Consider the following 16,047-nt stretch of genomic DNA (forward strand, 5'->3'; position numbering starts at 1 on the left):
GCCAGTTATTTAGCCTTGTGCTAAACCAGCCCCTTAAAAGGGCTGGTCCGGGGGGGAGTGGAACATAGAGTCTCGTTATACGCAGACGATCTGCTGTCATATGTATCGGATCCAATGGTGGTGATGGACGGTATTATGGCAACCCTGAGGGAATTTGGCCGGTTCTCCAGATACAAACTGAACATGGCTAAGAGCGAGTTGTTTGTAATTCAGGCGAGGGGGCAGGAGAGTAGGCTGAAGGGGTTGCCGTTCAGGCTAGTGGGGGAGAGTTTCCGATATTTGGGGATTCAGGTGGCACGGGACTGGGGCAGGTTGCACAAGCTCAACCTGTCCTGACTGGTGGAACGAGTGAGGGAGGAGGTCCGGAGGTGGGATGCGCTCCCGCTGTCATTGGCGGGGAGGGTGCAGACTGTTAAGATGACGATTCTCCCGTGGTTCCTGTTTGTTTTTCAGTGTCTACCCATCTTTATCCCGCGGTCCTTCTTTAAGAGGCTGAATAAAATTATTCTGGGCAGGGAAGTCCCCGCGGGTGAAGAGGGTGATGCTTGAAAGGAACAGAGGAGAAGGGGGGCTGGCGTTGCCGAACTTCAGCAACTATTACTGGGCGGCCAACATAGCGAAGATAAGGAAATGGATGGTGGGTGCGGGGTCGGTTTGGGAGCGGATGGAGGTTGCTTCGTGCAGGGGCACTAGCTTAGCAGCCCTGGTCACGGCACCTCTGCCACTTCCGCCGGCACGGTACTCCACCAGCCCGATAGTGGAGGCGGCTCTTCGGATCTGGGGCCAGTGGAGGAGGCAGCTAGGGGAGGTAAGAGCATCGGTGTGGAGCCCAATCTGCGGCAACCACCGATTTGCCCCGGGGAACATGGACAGGAGGTATCGACTGTGGAGGAGGGCGGGGATTGTGAGAATGGGGGATCTGTTCCTGGAAGGGAGCTTTCCGAGCATGAGGGCGCTGGAGGAGAAGTTTGGGCTGATGAGAGGGAACGACTTTAGATACTTGCAGGTGAGGGATTTTGTACGCAGACTGGTGCCGTCCTTCCCACGTCTCCTGCCAAAGTGGAGGCAGGACAGGGTAGTTTCTAGGGAAGAGGTGGGAGAGGGTAGAGTCTCAGGCGAATACAAGGAGCTAATGGGAGCTGAGGATACGCAGACCAAGGACCTGAAGCTTAAGTGGGAGGAGGTGCTCGGGGGGTAGCTGGAGGACGGTATTTGGGCAGAAGCCCTGAGCAGAGTAAAGACGACCGCAACATGCGCCAGGCTCAGCCTGATCCAGTTTAAGGTTGTGAACTTGGCCCACATGACGGAGGCCCGGATGAGTAAATCCTTCGGGCTGGAGGACAAGTGTGCTAGATGCGCCAGAGGGCCGGCTAACCATGTACATGTGTTCTGGTCGTGCCCTATACTTGGGGGGTATTGGCAGGGATTCGCAGATGTCATGTCCCGGGTGTTGAAAACTGAGGTGGTAATGAGCCCGGAGGTGACAATCTTTGGAGATTCGGAGGACCTGGGAGTCCAGGAAGAGAGGGAGGCCGACGTTCTGGCCTTTGCTTCCCTGGTAGCCCGGCGACGAATTCTGTTAGCATGGAGTGACTGAAAGCCCCCGAGGGCTGAGGTATGCCTATCGGACATGGCGAGCTTTCTTGGCCTAGAGAAAGTCAAGTTCGCCTTGAGAGGTTCACTATTAGGGTTCGCCCGAAGGTGGCAGCCATTTATTGACTTCTTCGCAGAGGAGTACGCATCAGCAGGGGGAGGGGGGACAGGAGAGAGTAGGGGGGTGCCAGGGTAGAGTAGAGTAGAGTAGGGGGATATTGAGGCAGATCCGTGCGTGAACAGAGCCGCGTTTGAATTATGTTTAATGTGGAATTTGTGTCTTGACTTCTTTTTTTGTTTGTAATTTTTTCTATATGCCTAAAATACCTCAATAAAATTGGTTGTTTAAAAAAAAAGACTTTAATCTGATTGGCAAACTATGAGGAGGAGAGGTTACCAATGGAATGCCTTTAAAACCGCGTTAATCTGAAAGGAAGGCATGGATATTCCCAGAGCCAAAATTATGGGCCCTTCTTAAAGCATGATCCAGTCTCAAATTCCCATGCAATACTGTGGGAGGCCTTTTTCACAAGAGGGATAAAATCCAAGACCCCTCTGCCCTCTTAAGTGGGTGTAAAAGGTCTCTTGGCACTATTTCAAAGAAGATAAAGAGTATCTCCCTGGTGTCCTAGCCAACATGTATTCCACAACCAACATCACTAAAGAAAAACAGCTTCTTCCGATCATTTATAACATTGTTGTTGGTGGGTCCTTCCCATAGATGCTGCTTTACATACCGGACGTGAGTGTCTACGCTTCAAAAAGTACTTAATTGGAATGTCCCGAGTAGGTAAAAGGCACAACATAAATTCAAGCCATTTTTTAAAGCAGGTTTCTGGATTTCTTTTTTAAAAAAAGTTAGAGTACCAATTAAGGGGCAATTTAGCGTGGCCAATTCACCTATCCTGCACATCTTTGGGTTGTGGGGGCGAAACCCACGCAAACACGGGGAGAATGTGCAAACTCCACACGGACAGTGACCCAGAGCCGGGAACGAACCTGGGACCTCGTGCCGTGAGGCAGCAATGCTAACCACTGCGCCACCGTGCTGGCCTGTGATCAGATTTAAACCAGAAAGATTTTATAGACTAAAATAAAATTGTTTTCAGGAGAGCAGGATATGTATCAAGCTCAGTTAAAAACAATAAAAGTTGCTTCCATGGATTTAAAAAGTAATTGGAGTGGAAGACAGTGGATAACTACAGTAACAATGGTAAACTCTTCTTCAGCTTCTTTAGGAGTCAGGGAGTTATTAAGAACTGCATAGAAGAACTGAAGGATTCCTCAGACTAGACTATCAGTGGAATTTTGGAACATGCTAGAGATTCCAAATGGCACCCTGGAATGAGTCTTCACTCCAGTGGGCAATGCTCATTTACCAATAATACAGTGGGCGGGATTCTCCAATCCCGCGGCAGAGTGTGCACGCCGTCGTAAACACCGTTGCGTTTTACGACGGCGTGAACAGGCCACTCCCAGTACTAATTCTGGCCCCTACAGGCGGCCAGCATGGCGCTGGAGCGGTTCGCGCCGCTCCAGCTGCTGATCCCGGCACGACCTGTGCGGCGCGGGATCCATGCATGCGCAGTTGCGCCGCTGCCAACGAGGACATGCGCAATGGCCTCCTTCAACGCGCCGGCCCCGACACAACATGGCGCAGGACTACAGGGGCCGGCGCGTAGGAAAGGAGGCCCCCAGCCACAGAGGCCAGTCCGCCGATCGGTGGGCCCCGATCGCGGGCCAAGCCACATCGAAGGCCACCCCCGGGGTCGGACCCCCTCCCCCTCCCCACAGGCCGCCACCCGACCCTTCCACACCGAAGTCCCGCTGGCCAGAGCAGGTTAGAACGGCGCTGGCGGGACTCGTCTCTTTGTTATGGCCACTCGGCCCATCTGGGCAGGAGAATCGGCGGGCCAGCCGAGTAGAGTGGCACGCGAATGGCGCCGCGCCAACCACACCAGCGCCAATGGCGCCGATTCTCCGTTCTGTGGAGAATCGTGTGCCGGCGTCGGGGATTCTCCGGCCCGGCCCAGGGCTGGGAGAATCCCACCCAGTGTCTTCCATGAAATTGTAAAAGTGGATGCGGATATAACCCTGGATCGAAGACAGGTTTATAGCATAAAGACATCGACCATCCATGTTCTTGTTGAAGGCTAGAACAGGTTGGAGGGGCTGAATGGCCTACTCCTGTTCATATAATAGTATCAGTGGTCTCAAAACAGCTCCCTAGAATCCATAGAATCCCTACAGTGCAGAAAAAGGCTATTCGGTCCATCAAGTCTGCACCAATCCTGCGAAAGAGCACTCTACTTAATCCCACTGCCCCACCCTATCCCCAGAACCCTGAGCATTCCCCATGGTCAATCCACCAAGCCTGCACATCGTTGGACAGCTGCTGGTCCTGTTGACATTCACACAAGGGTGTTCAAAGACTTGGGAACTGTGTTCATATAGCCCTTTGCTCATATATTTAGCATTTTGCTACAGTTCTGAACAGTTGTCATGGAGGGAGGAAGACCTGTGTGGTGACAATATTCAAGCAAGTCGACAAGGCAGAATCTAGTAATTATAGAATAATTAGCTTGACTTTTATTGTGAGATGATTGCGAAGGGAGCATTATTGATCATCTGACTGACCATGAGAGAGAGAATGGGTTATACCAATCTGATTAAATTTTTTGAGGCTATTACTAGATTGGTAAATGCAAGTAGTCTTAATGATATTATATACCTGGATTTTTAAAAAACTTTTTAGAGATGCCGCACAATGAACTACCAAGAATCTTGGAAGATCAGCGGGGGTAATCTTGGGATGGTTAAAATCTTGGCCGCATATTCTTGTAGACTGAAAAATGGTATTGATGGTCGAGGTTCTCTGTGGGGTCTGGTTACTCGTGGAGTTATGCAGGGGCAATTTTGGAATCAGAAGAACATAAGAACATAAGAACTAGGAGCAGGAGTAGGCCATCTGGCCCCTCGAGCCTGCTCCACCATTCAATGAGATCATGTCTGATCTTTTGGGGACTCAGCTCCACTTTCCCACCTGAACACCATAACCCTTAATCCCTTTATTCTTCAAAAACTATCTATCTTTATCTTGAAAACATTTAATGAAGGAGCACTGGTTCACTGGGCAAGGAATTCCATAGATTCACAACCCTTTGGCTGAAGAAGTTTCTCCTAAACTCAGTCCTAAATCTACTTCTCCTTATTTTGAGGCTATGCCCCCTAGTTCTGCTTTCACCCGCCAGTGGAAATAACCTCCCTGCATCTATCCTATCTATTGCCTTCATACTTTTATCGATCACTGCTATTCACAGTTTTGGTCAATTGCATGGTAGCACAGTGGTTAGCACTGTTGCTTCATAGCGCCAGGGACCCGGGTTCAATTCCCGGCTTGGGTCACTATCTGTGTGGAGTCTGCACGTTCTCACCATGTCTACATGGGTTTCCTCCGGATGCTCCGGTTTCCTCCCACAAAGTCCTGAAAGACATGCTTGTTAGGTGATTTGGACATTCTAAATTTTCCCTCAGTATACCCGAACAGGCACCGGAGTGTGGCGACTAGGGGATTTTCACAGAACTTCACTGCAGTGTTTATGTAAGCCTACTTGTGACACTAATAAAGATTATTGTTATAATTTGGACAAAGGCTACAAGACTGCAGGTGATACAAAGATTCAGAGATGTCTACAAGAATATGAATGGCCAAGATGTATCTTGCAGATGTTATTCAATAGAGATAATATAAGTACTAATACGCATACAATGCCAGGTTCTGAGCCTAACACTATAGAGTGTGAATGTGAGCTTGACGTTTCAGTACAAGGATCTTTAAAGGCTTACGATCAATGCCATGGGACTACGACAGAAGAAAATAGATTAGGAGGATGAATAAAAGGCATTATATAGTAATTGTCCAAGAGCTTATAGGCCTACTCTAGAATATTACGCAAAATGTTTGTTCTCTCATACATTAGATGATGTTGAAGATATTGTAAAGTTTCAGATGAAAGCCAGCAGCTAACCATAATCACCACTTTTAGCTTCTCGAGTTTTATTTCACTTTAGAAAAGGCGACAATGAGATTTGATCAAGGTCTATATTAGAGAATTAGACTATTCATGTGGGTGCACTATTGGAGTTGGATAGGCCAGGGAGGATGGCGAGCATGTTTAAATTATGTCAGCAGAAAGCTGGGACAGCTGGTCTGGTGGCTTTTCTTTTGATAATCATGGCCTGTGGAGCAAGTTGACAGCCAGTGCAGCGAGTATAGATTCACAACACGGTTTAAAATGGAAGTTGAGTGACTTCCTAACTTATGATCAATATTGCAGCTAAACATCAGGAACGCGAGGAAATGAGTGATGCGTCTTATTAACGTGAGTCTATTGAAGCAGGAATTGCAATGAAAACAATTATTTCTCACTAGGCTTGGAGTAATTATGTTACAATTATTAACCCTATCGGTGGAGGCACCTTTCTATCAAAAATGAGGAACAGCATGGAATATGCAGACAATCAATATCCACTAGGACAGAAGTTGCTGTCGCGAAGGTAAGTACAGAACACACCAAAAACACTCAAACTACTGTAATATGTATTCAAAGCAGTGAATACCATGTTGTGACTTCAAAGCTGCAATGATCTTGTTTTATGAACAAAGGCTTTAAAATGATGAACAATAGCCCACTCTGGGGATCAGTTGTTCTTTATCACTGCATGATAATAGAGTCCTATGAATCACAAAAGGGTATAAAGCAAAGCTGCTTTTCCATTGGTAGCAAAAATAAAAGACTGCTGTGGCCATTAAAAGCTTTTCTGCATTATCATTATTTGTCCTTTGAAATCGCCCGTGTTAAAAAGACAGCTTTTCCTTGCTGCAACAATACACATGCAAAATAGACCAACTTGATCATTCTGCAGAAACAAGGAAAAGGATTCATGTGGTAAATAAGGTACGTGAGCTACAGTTGCAAATAGCCGAGTGGGAATATTATTCTGTGGTGATAATAGACATTGGGCTCAGAAATGGGCAGGTCTGGGTACTAGGATACACGTTGTTCATGAAAGGTAAGGACTGAATGGTGTTAGCGTTTATTTATTAAAGGGCTGGTGATAGATAGGGTCAGACTTTCCAAGAGGAGTCAAGAACCTGACACTGGGATGAATTCCAGGTCGCAACTCCCACATCTGAACTGCATCATTCTGCCAGTGGTATTTTAAAATGTAAATAGCCTGATTGAGCAGGTGACGAACTCAGAATCTAATTAGAGGTGGCAGTGCCTCCAGATAATGGGAGCTGCCAGTCTGGTGCCAGCAGCAAAGGCAGGTGGCAGCCATGGTGGGGAGCTGCGGCTGCCTTTCATAACAGAATCAGGACGACAAAAGAGCCACACAGGGGCCATGGATGCGAAGTCGAGGTACAGCATTCAATCTGACACTGTTGACCGCTTACAAACTTTCTTTTCCCCGTGGTGATCCTGACAACTGTTGTGCTAAGATACACCAGAATGTTTGGCTTCACCTGCAAAACGTTTGAAAATCCCCTTCTGTTTTGGACAGGCCCCTTAGAAAGCTACTTAAAGAGCTTAAAGGGCTGTTAATTGGCAGCAAGTGAGTTTGCAGGCCCTCTGCGGGCCCTTTGAAAACTGTAGCCCATTCCGGACACACAGAATCCAGTGCAGCCCTCTAGGAACATATCTTTAAATCACACCAACAACCGTTCCTGCCTCCAATGTTATGTGAAAATGGAGCTCATGGTGTCCATGAGGGGTGAGGATAGCATCTATTTGGTTTGAGCTAAGGAAGAAAATATACACCATTACATTACAGGGACTATTATATTATAGGCCACTAACTAATGGGAAAGATATAGAGGGAAACAATTACAAAGAAATTGCAGAAAGTGGGAAATATTTGTGGACTAGTTATAATGGGTGACTTTAAATATTCTAATAAAGACTGGGATAGTAATAGTGAAAAGGACAGAGAGGGGTAAGAACTTTTGAAGTGTGTTCAGGAGATCAGTATGTTTTCAGACCATAGAAGAAAGAGGCATTGTTGGATCTGGTTCTGGGAAATGTGGTTGGTAAAATGAATCAAGTGGCAGTATGGGATCATAGCCAACCTAAATCAGTGGGGTGAGAATGGATAAGATTTAGGCAAATTTGAATCAAAGACAGTCAGGCAAAACTGTAGCAGTACAATGGGCTGTCTTTAAAGTGGGGATGTTTTGGGTACAGACAAAGAATATTCTCACAAGGGGGGGAAGTAAGACAGACAAAGCCAGACTCAATGGGTGACTAAAGAGACAGAAAGTAAGGTGAAACAGAAAAAGGTCCACATTGTCATGATATTCAAACACACATCACAACACACACATCATGATAGACAGACCAACAGACCAATTAGCACACATAACACGACAGCCAATCACAGACAAGAGCAGACACAGTATAAGACAAGAAACACGACACCTCCGGGTCAGTCCATCTGGAGACAGGACAAGGCCAGGACCTCATTAACAAGACACTCACACAGTCACCTCGTGCTGAGTACCAAGTCAGATGTGTAAATAACTAGTTGGAATAAAACTGCGTTGTACCAATCGCAACCGTGTTGGTTCGTCTGTACCTCAGAGCACCCAACACCACATGGTACCAGTGAGTGAATCGATACTTACCGGCAAATCTGCCATCCTGAGCCATGGACACCCACAACAAACCGCAGCCATTGCAAGTCGCTGGGAACCTGGGCACCAATTGGAAGCTCTTCAAGCAGCGATTCGAACTGTTCATGCGAGCCAATGAAAAACAGGGCGCCTCGGACGAAACAAAGATTGCCATGCTCCTCACTACCGCAGGTCAGCACGCCATCGATGTATACAACTCCTTGGTGTTCGCGGAAGGCGAGAACAAATCTAAATATGACACGGTTCTCCTCAAGCTCGACAAGCACTTCAACGTTGAGGTCAATGAAAGCTTTGAGAGGTATATCTTTCAGCAGCGCCTAAAAGGTAAGGATGAGCTCTATCAGTCCTTCCTGATGCACCTCCGCATACTCGCGCAGTCCTGCGGTTACGACACCACCTCAGAGTCCATGATCCGGGACCAGATCGTTTTTGGCGTTGCCTCCAGTGGCCTACGCCAGCAGCTTCTAAAAATTAAAGGCCTGACCTTAGCATCTGCAGTTGAAGCATGTGTCCTGCATGAAAATGCGACCAGCCGCTATGCCCAATTTCAGGCGACCGAATCGGCATGGAGGGGGTCCCAAGCGATCGAATCAGCAAGCCAGGCTGCCCACAAGGCCGAACGCATCCAGGCAATCGAGTTTCTCCCTGCCCGCGGCCCGGACGAGGGTGGCCATTTCGCGCGCTTTTTGAGGCCTCCCGCGTTTGTGCGCGCCAAAGCCTACGGCAACACTGAGGGACATGCTGCGCAGGCGCGCCCGACGCAAGACCGAACTGCGCATGCGCAGTGGCGTAACGAACGCCATGACGTCATGACGTGCGGCAACTGTGGAGCTGCACATTTAAAAGGGCAATGTCCTGCAAAAACCCGACAATGCCTACGCTGTGGCAAGATGGGCCACTACGCTGCCTACTGTCGAGCGGCTCAACCTGTGGATCTTCCACATCTCCGACAACCTCGCAGACACGTGCGGACCATCCAGCCTCCACATCACGACATCCAAACCGTCAACACAGATGACCAAGACGCCTTCCGGGTTGCGGTCGTTGATGTGAACCGGGTCAACACCATCAATCCGGCCGATGAATGGAGTGCCACCCTGACGGTCAACTGATCGCCGATCACTTTCCGCCTGGACACTGGCGCCTCCGCCAACCTCATAGCACGGTCAGCATTCTACGCCATGAAGGTCAGACCACCAATCCGGCCATCCCGGTGCAAGATGGTCGACTACAACGGGAACGTTATCCCGGCCATGGGATTCTGCCAGCTCCAGGTGACACACAAAACACACACGGCCACACTCTCGTTCGAGATAGTTGGCTCATCGCAGGACTCCCTGCTGGGCGCACAGGCATGTAAACCTCTCCACCTTGTGCAACAAATTCTCTCTCTCTCTCCAGACGGCACGTCTGACTTCCCAGATGCAGAGTTCAACGCACAGCTCCAATCGCTCCTCGCCCACAACCAGGAGGCATTCGAAGGCATGGGAACACTGCTATACACTTACCGAATTCGCCTCAAACCGGACGCCATCCCGGTCGTTCACGCACCTCGCAGGGTTCCTGCGCCACTTAAAGACCGCCTCAAGCTGCAGCTGCAGGATCTCCAGGACCAAGGGGTCCTATCCAGGGTCACGGAGCCCACGCCATGGGTCAGCTCCATGGTGTGTGTCAAGAAGCCCTCTGGCGAGCTCTGCATCTGTATAGACCCCAAAGACCTCAATAATAACATTATGCGGGAACATTATCCCATACCCAAACGGGAGGAGATCACCAGTGAAATGGCCCAGGCGAAGATATTCCCGAAACTGGATGCTTCTAAAGGATTTTGGCAGATCCAACTGGACCCGTCCAGCCGAAAGCTATGTACCTTCAACACCCCTTTCGGCAGATTCTGCTACAACCGGATGCCATTTGGCATCATCTCGGCATCCAAGGTCTTCCACAGAATCATGGAGCAGATGATGGAAGGCATCGAAGGGGTACGCGTATATGTGGACGATGTCATCATCTGGTCCACCACACCGCAGGAGCACATACATCGTCTCCAACGCGTTTTTGCCCGCATATGGGAAAACGGCCTGCGCCTCAACCGAGCCAAGTGCGCCTTTGGCCAGACCGAATTGAAGTTCCTGGGGGACCATATCTCCCGGTCAGGAGTCCGTCCGGATGCAGACAAGGTGAGCGCCATCACAGCCATGCCGTAGCCGGCCGACAAGAAGGCTGTCCTACGCTTCCTTGGCATGGTCAACTTCCTTCCCATTGGGAATTTCATTCATTCCCAACCTTACCTCGTCAAAAAATCTACAGAGTTCCAGTGGCAACACACACACCAGCTGGAATGGGAGGAGCTCAAATGCAAACTCACCACGGCACCAGTGTTGGCGTACTTCGACACGTCTCGTCCCACCAAAATCTCAACTGATGCCAGCCAATCCGGCATTGGAGCAGTGCTCCTGCAGCGGGATGACATGGCGTCATGGGCCCCAGTTGCCTATGCATCGCGGGCCATGACCCCCACAGAGCAGCGCTACGCGCAGATTGAAAAAGAATGCCTGGGCTTGCTAACCGGTTTAGACAAGTTCCACGATTACGTCTATGGTCTTCCACGGTTCACGGTCGAAACTGACCACCGCCCTCTGGTCAGCATCATAAACAAGGACCTGAACGAGATGACCCCTCGCCTCCAGCGCATCCTACTTAAACTCAGGAGGTACGACTTCCAACTGGTCTACACTCCAGGGAAGGACCTCATCGTGGCGGATGCCCTATCCAGAGCAGTGAGCACGCCGCCAGATGCGGAGGGGTTCGTATGTCAGGTCGAGGCACAGGTGGCCTTGACAGCGGCAAATCTGCCGGCTGACGACTCCAGTCTGGCCCGCATCCGCCGAGAGACAGCGGCCGACCCCCTTTTACAGCGAGTGATCCGCCACATGACGGGAGGATGGCTCAAAGGGCAGTGCCTGCAGTTCTATAATGTACGAGATGACCGAGCCATCATTGATGGGATCCTTCTGAAGCTGGACCGGATTGTGATTCCGCACAGTATGCGCCAGCTGGTTCTCGATCAAATACACGAAGGCCACTTGGGGGTCGAGAAGTGCAGACGGAGGGCCCGAGAGGCGGTCTACTGGCCGGGCATCAGTGACGATATTGCCAACATGGTGATTAACTGTACAACCTGCCAAAGGTTTCAACCGGCGCAACCTCCTGAGACGCTTCTGCCCCATGAGCTGGTGACGTCCCCCTGGGCGAAGGTGGGTGTCGACCTATTTCACGCGCTTGGCATGGACTGTGTTATCATAGTGGACTACTTCTCCAATTACCCCGAAGTCATACGCCTGCACGGTCTGACGTCGTCTGCTGTCATCAGGGCCTGCAAAGACACCTTTGCTTGCCACGGCATTCCGATGACTGTCATGTTAGACAATGGGCCCTGTTTTGCCAGCCATGAATGGTCGTCCTTTGCGGCCTCATATGGCTTCACACACGTGACGTCCAGCCCTCTGCATCCCCAGTCCAATGGAAAGGCGGAGAAGGGCGTTCACATTGCCAAGCGGCTCCTCTGCAAGGCTGCTGCTGCCAGATCGGACTTCTACCTCGCCCTGCTGGCCTATCGCTCGGCCCCACTAGCCACGGGTCTCTCACCAGCACAGCTGCAGACATCTCACATACTGGGCGGGATTCTCTGATCCTGAGGCTCAGTGTTGACGCCGTCGGAAATGCCGTCGCGTTTCTCGACGGCGTCAACATGGCCCCAGGATCAGCAATTCTGGCCCCTACAGGGGACCAGCAGGGTGCTGGAGCGATTCACACCGCTTCAGCTGCTGATCTGGTGCCTTCCATCCTGGCACCAACAATAGACCATGGTCTGGTACTGCATAGGATGCAACTGCAGCGCGATCGCCAGAAGAGATCGTACGACACAAGGGCAACTGATCTTCCCTCCCTGGCCCCTGGAGACAACGTCCGAAGGAGAAGGAAGTTTGATCGATCCAAATTTCAACGTTCTTCTTGTTTTGTTATGGTACAACCTCGTTAGCATGTCACACCTGACATCGCCCCTTGTATATAGTTACGCCACATGTACATGCTGTAAATATCACGCACACACACCTTTAGCTGCACTCAGGACACATTTATATTTATAACCACGTAGGCACATAATCTTGTAAAAAAGGGGGGATGTCATGATATTCAAACACACATCACAACACACATCATGATAGACAGACCAACAGACCAATTAGTACACATAACATGACAGCCAATCACAGACAAGAGCAGACACAGTATAAGACAAGAAACACGACACCTCCGGGTCAGTCCATCTGGAGACAGGACAAGGCCAGGACCTCATTAACAAGACACTCACACAGTCACCACGTGCTGAGTACCAAGTCAGATGTGTAAATAACTAGTTGGAATAAAACTGCGTTGTACCAATCGCAACCGTGTTGGTTCGTCTGTACCTCAGAGCACCCAACACCACACACAGTACAGAAGTCAGATAGATAATACAGTGAGAACCAGGCTGAATATTAAAAGTTCATAGGAGAAGTGAAAAAAAAATAAGCAAAGAGAAAGTATGAGAAGAGACTGGCAGCTAACTTAAAATGGAATCCAAAAGCTGGTAATGGGAGGAGTGGGGCCAATTAAGGACCAAAAGGGAAATATATACATGGAGACAGAGGGCATGGCTAAGGTACTGAGTCAGTACTTTGCATCTGTCTTTACTAAGGGCAGCACGGCAGCACGGTAGCACAAGTGGATAGCACTGTGGCTTCATAGCGCCAGGGTCCCAGGTTTGATTCCCCGCTGGGTCACTGTCTGTGCAGACTCTGCACGTTCTCCCCATGTCTGCGTGGGTTTCCACCGGGTGCCCCGGTTTCCTCTCACAGTCCAAAGACTTGCAGGTTAGGTGGATTGGCCATGCTAAATTGCCCTTAGTGTCCAAAAAAAGGTTAGGAGGGGTTATTGGGTTACGGGGATAGGGTGGAAGTGAGGGCTTAAGTGGGTCGGTGCAGACTGGATGGGCCGAATGGCCTCCTTCTGCACTGTATGATCTACGATCTAAGGGAGGAGATACTGCCAAAGAGGAGGTAGTTTAATGGGGAAAACATTGCTAAAGAGGAGCTATTCAAAAGGCTGGCTGTAACATGGCCAGATAAGGGCAGGTTTTAAATTGCACATCTGTGGTTTATGGAGGCAGCTGCCTCAACATGTAATTTTGGCGAGGTAGGTTTCTGAAATCCAAAGTGTGCAGATGAAACCAGGAATGTCCTGACTCTGCGCTCCTGACCCCAGAATGCGAATTCAGGCCGTAGAGAACAAAAGCAAGGAGGTCAGAGCTTTAGAGAGGATGCAACAAAGAAAAAATTTAAAGAATGGTTCCAGGGATGAGGGACTGGAGAAGCTGGGGATGCTTTCCTTGGAGAAGAGAAGGTTTAAAGGAAATTTGATTGAGGTGCTCAAAATCATGAGCGGTCTACACAGAGTTGATAGGGAGAAGTCGTTCCCAGTGATGGAAGGATCAAACGCCAAACGATACCAAGCTACACATGAGGAAAATAGTCTGAGAATGAGCTGGGGGCAGCTTCAGATTTGGCTTTCAAGAGAAAATATTTGCAGGGCTACGGGGAAAAATGTGAGGGACTGGGGCTAACTGAGTTGCTCTTCCAGAGAGCCACCATTGGTCCGACAGTCTGAATTGTAGACATTCTATGACGTTCCAATTACATTTGTGGATATCCTGTCTCTTTTTTTCTCCCTTTTAACCATTTTATCTTTTGTTTTGACAGGTTTCAAAATCATAACCTAATTTTGTTTTACATAAAAATAAATGATCTCCCCTCTGAATGGCCTCGGATCATTTGCTCATCCTGTTTTCTATCCATTATTATCTTCTTGTCTGATGCAGCCCGTTTCCCACAGGAACATTTTCTTCCTGGCAGGCATGGATTGCACTATTTGTATTGGAGTTGAATCAGAACAAAATAACCACAAAACAAACTTAAAGAGAAAACCATGTTAAAAGTGCCATTTTTGATCAATAAATACTCACATAGATTCCTTTTATAAAATACAATTTAATATAGGCATGTCCACTTGCTTTCTTAGAAAATACAAAGAAGCTGAAAGCTCCCTGTAGGGAGATTTCCATATAGCATTGGCCTGGAATTCTCTGGAGTCTCGTCCAATTTTAATGGCACACTTTTGACATAGTATTTCTCTATTTCCCATCTGGGGGACTATGGGCGGGATTCTCCATTGCCCAAAGCCAATATCATAATTGGCGATCAGCGGCCGAATTGGCGCCTGTTTTCGGATGCTTTGCCCCCTCCAAAACGGTGTCATGGGGGAGTATGCAGCACGCCGTTGGGATGGCCTCAGGATGTCATCTGAAGTCCCTCCCCCGATGCTCCGCCCCTGATGGGCCGAGTTCATGGCGGTTCACTTGTGCTCTCAGTTTTCGTTACCTCGGGTGGCGGCTGCGGACTGTGTCCAGTCTCCACAGCGCAGATCAGTCCCCCACCCCTGGAGTTTCGAATGCACCCTCCCCAGTACGGGGTGATTCGACCCACCCCCCCACCCACCCCACAGACATCCCCTAAATCAAGCACTCCCCTCACAGAGACGCCCTAAATAAGGTGCCCCTCCCCCAAAAACCCTGTCCCGACGTCTGCCAGAAAAGACAGCCCTGCCAGGAAGCCCTCAGAAAAGAGACCCTTGTCAGGAAGTCCCCAGAAAAGACAACCTTGTCAGGGAGCCCCAAGAAGAGAGACTCCTGTCACAAAGTCTTCCAGAAAAGAGACCCCGGAAGCTCCCCCAATAAAAGAAGGCTTGTATGCATTGTGGGAGAGGGGGTGGGGGGGGGGGCAGAGGGCTGACCCTCAGGTGGACTTTGGGGATTAAATGGGTGTCTCTGTAGCACAGTGGTTAGCATTGTTGCTTTACAGCGCCAACATCCCAGGTTCAATTCCGGCTTAGGTCACTGTCTGTGCGGATTCTGCACATTCTTTCTGTGTCTGCGTGGGTTTCCTCCGGGTGCTCCGGTTTCCTCCTACAAGTCCCGAAAGACGTGCTGTTAGATAAATTGGACATTCTGAATTCTCCATCTGTTTACCAGAACAGGTGCCGGAATGTGATGACGAGGGGATTTTCACAGTAACTTCATTGCAGTGTTAATGTAAGCCTACTTGTGACAATAAAGATTATTATTATATTCGTATAAAGAGTTAACCCTTGGCCCACCACAAGGTTCACTGCATCAGGGCCACTTGTCAAAACCTGTAGTGATTCTCGCCCACTTGATTCCCAGCCCAAAGGACCAGGGAATCACCCGGGCCTGGAGAGTATGATGCCCAGCTGTTAAGTAGATGCAAATGGGTTTTAACGACTCACCTGGCGTGGGGCGCGAACCTCGATCCTGACGTCAGCGAGGGGAGCGGAGAATCAGAAACACGATCCCATTTTCTTCACAATCACTGGATTCTCCGCCTCTCCGCTACCAACAGCACAAGGCAGTGAAATTCGCCCAGGATCCCTTGAGCAGTACAGAAAATGGGGAAATTATGGTGTAAATGACTTAATAATACTCCATAATGTTTTATTACACTTCTGTAGTATGCTATGATATACTGCTGAATGCAATGTACGTTACTCAATACTGTTGTTGATGAGGTTTTCTGAATCTTGATGAAAAAGACTCAGTCGTCCAGTAGTAACAAAAGATTTATTGAGTAACTAAAACAATAATT

At 49.2% G+C, this 16,047-nt stretch overlaps 1 long non-coding RNA gene across 1 annotated transcript in view; it reads right to left on the reverse strand.

Annotated features, from left to right (window-relative positions):
- Positions 1–15,827, reverse strand: part of LOC140430665 (uncharacterized) — a 69,822-nt gene extending 53,995 nt beyond the window's left edge. Inside the window, exon 1 of the long non-coding RNA XR_011949495.1 lies at positions 15,692–15,827. This is a non-coding gene — a long non-coding RNA (uncharacterized lncRNA). The remainder of the gene's footprint in view (positions 1–15,691) is intronic.
- Between the last annotated feature and the right edge of the window lie 220 nt (positions 15,828–16,047).

The sequence above is a fragment of the Scyliorhinus torazame genome, chromosome 10 (genome assembly GCF_047496885.1).
Source record: "Scyliorhinus torazame isolate Kashiwa2021f chromosome 10, sScyTor2.1, whole genome shotgun sequence".
NCBI classification, from domain to species: domain Eukaryota; kingdom Metazoa; phylum Chordata; class Chondrichthyes; order Carcharhiniformes; family Scyliorhinidae; genus Scyliorhinus; species Scyliorhinus torazame.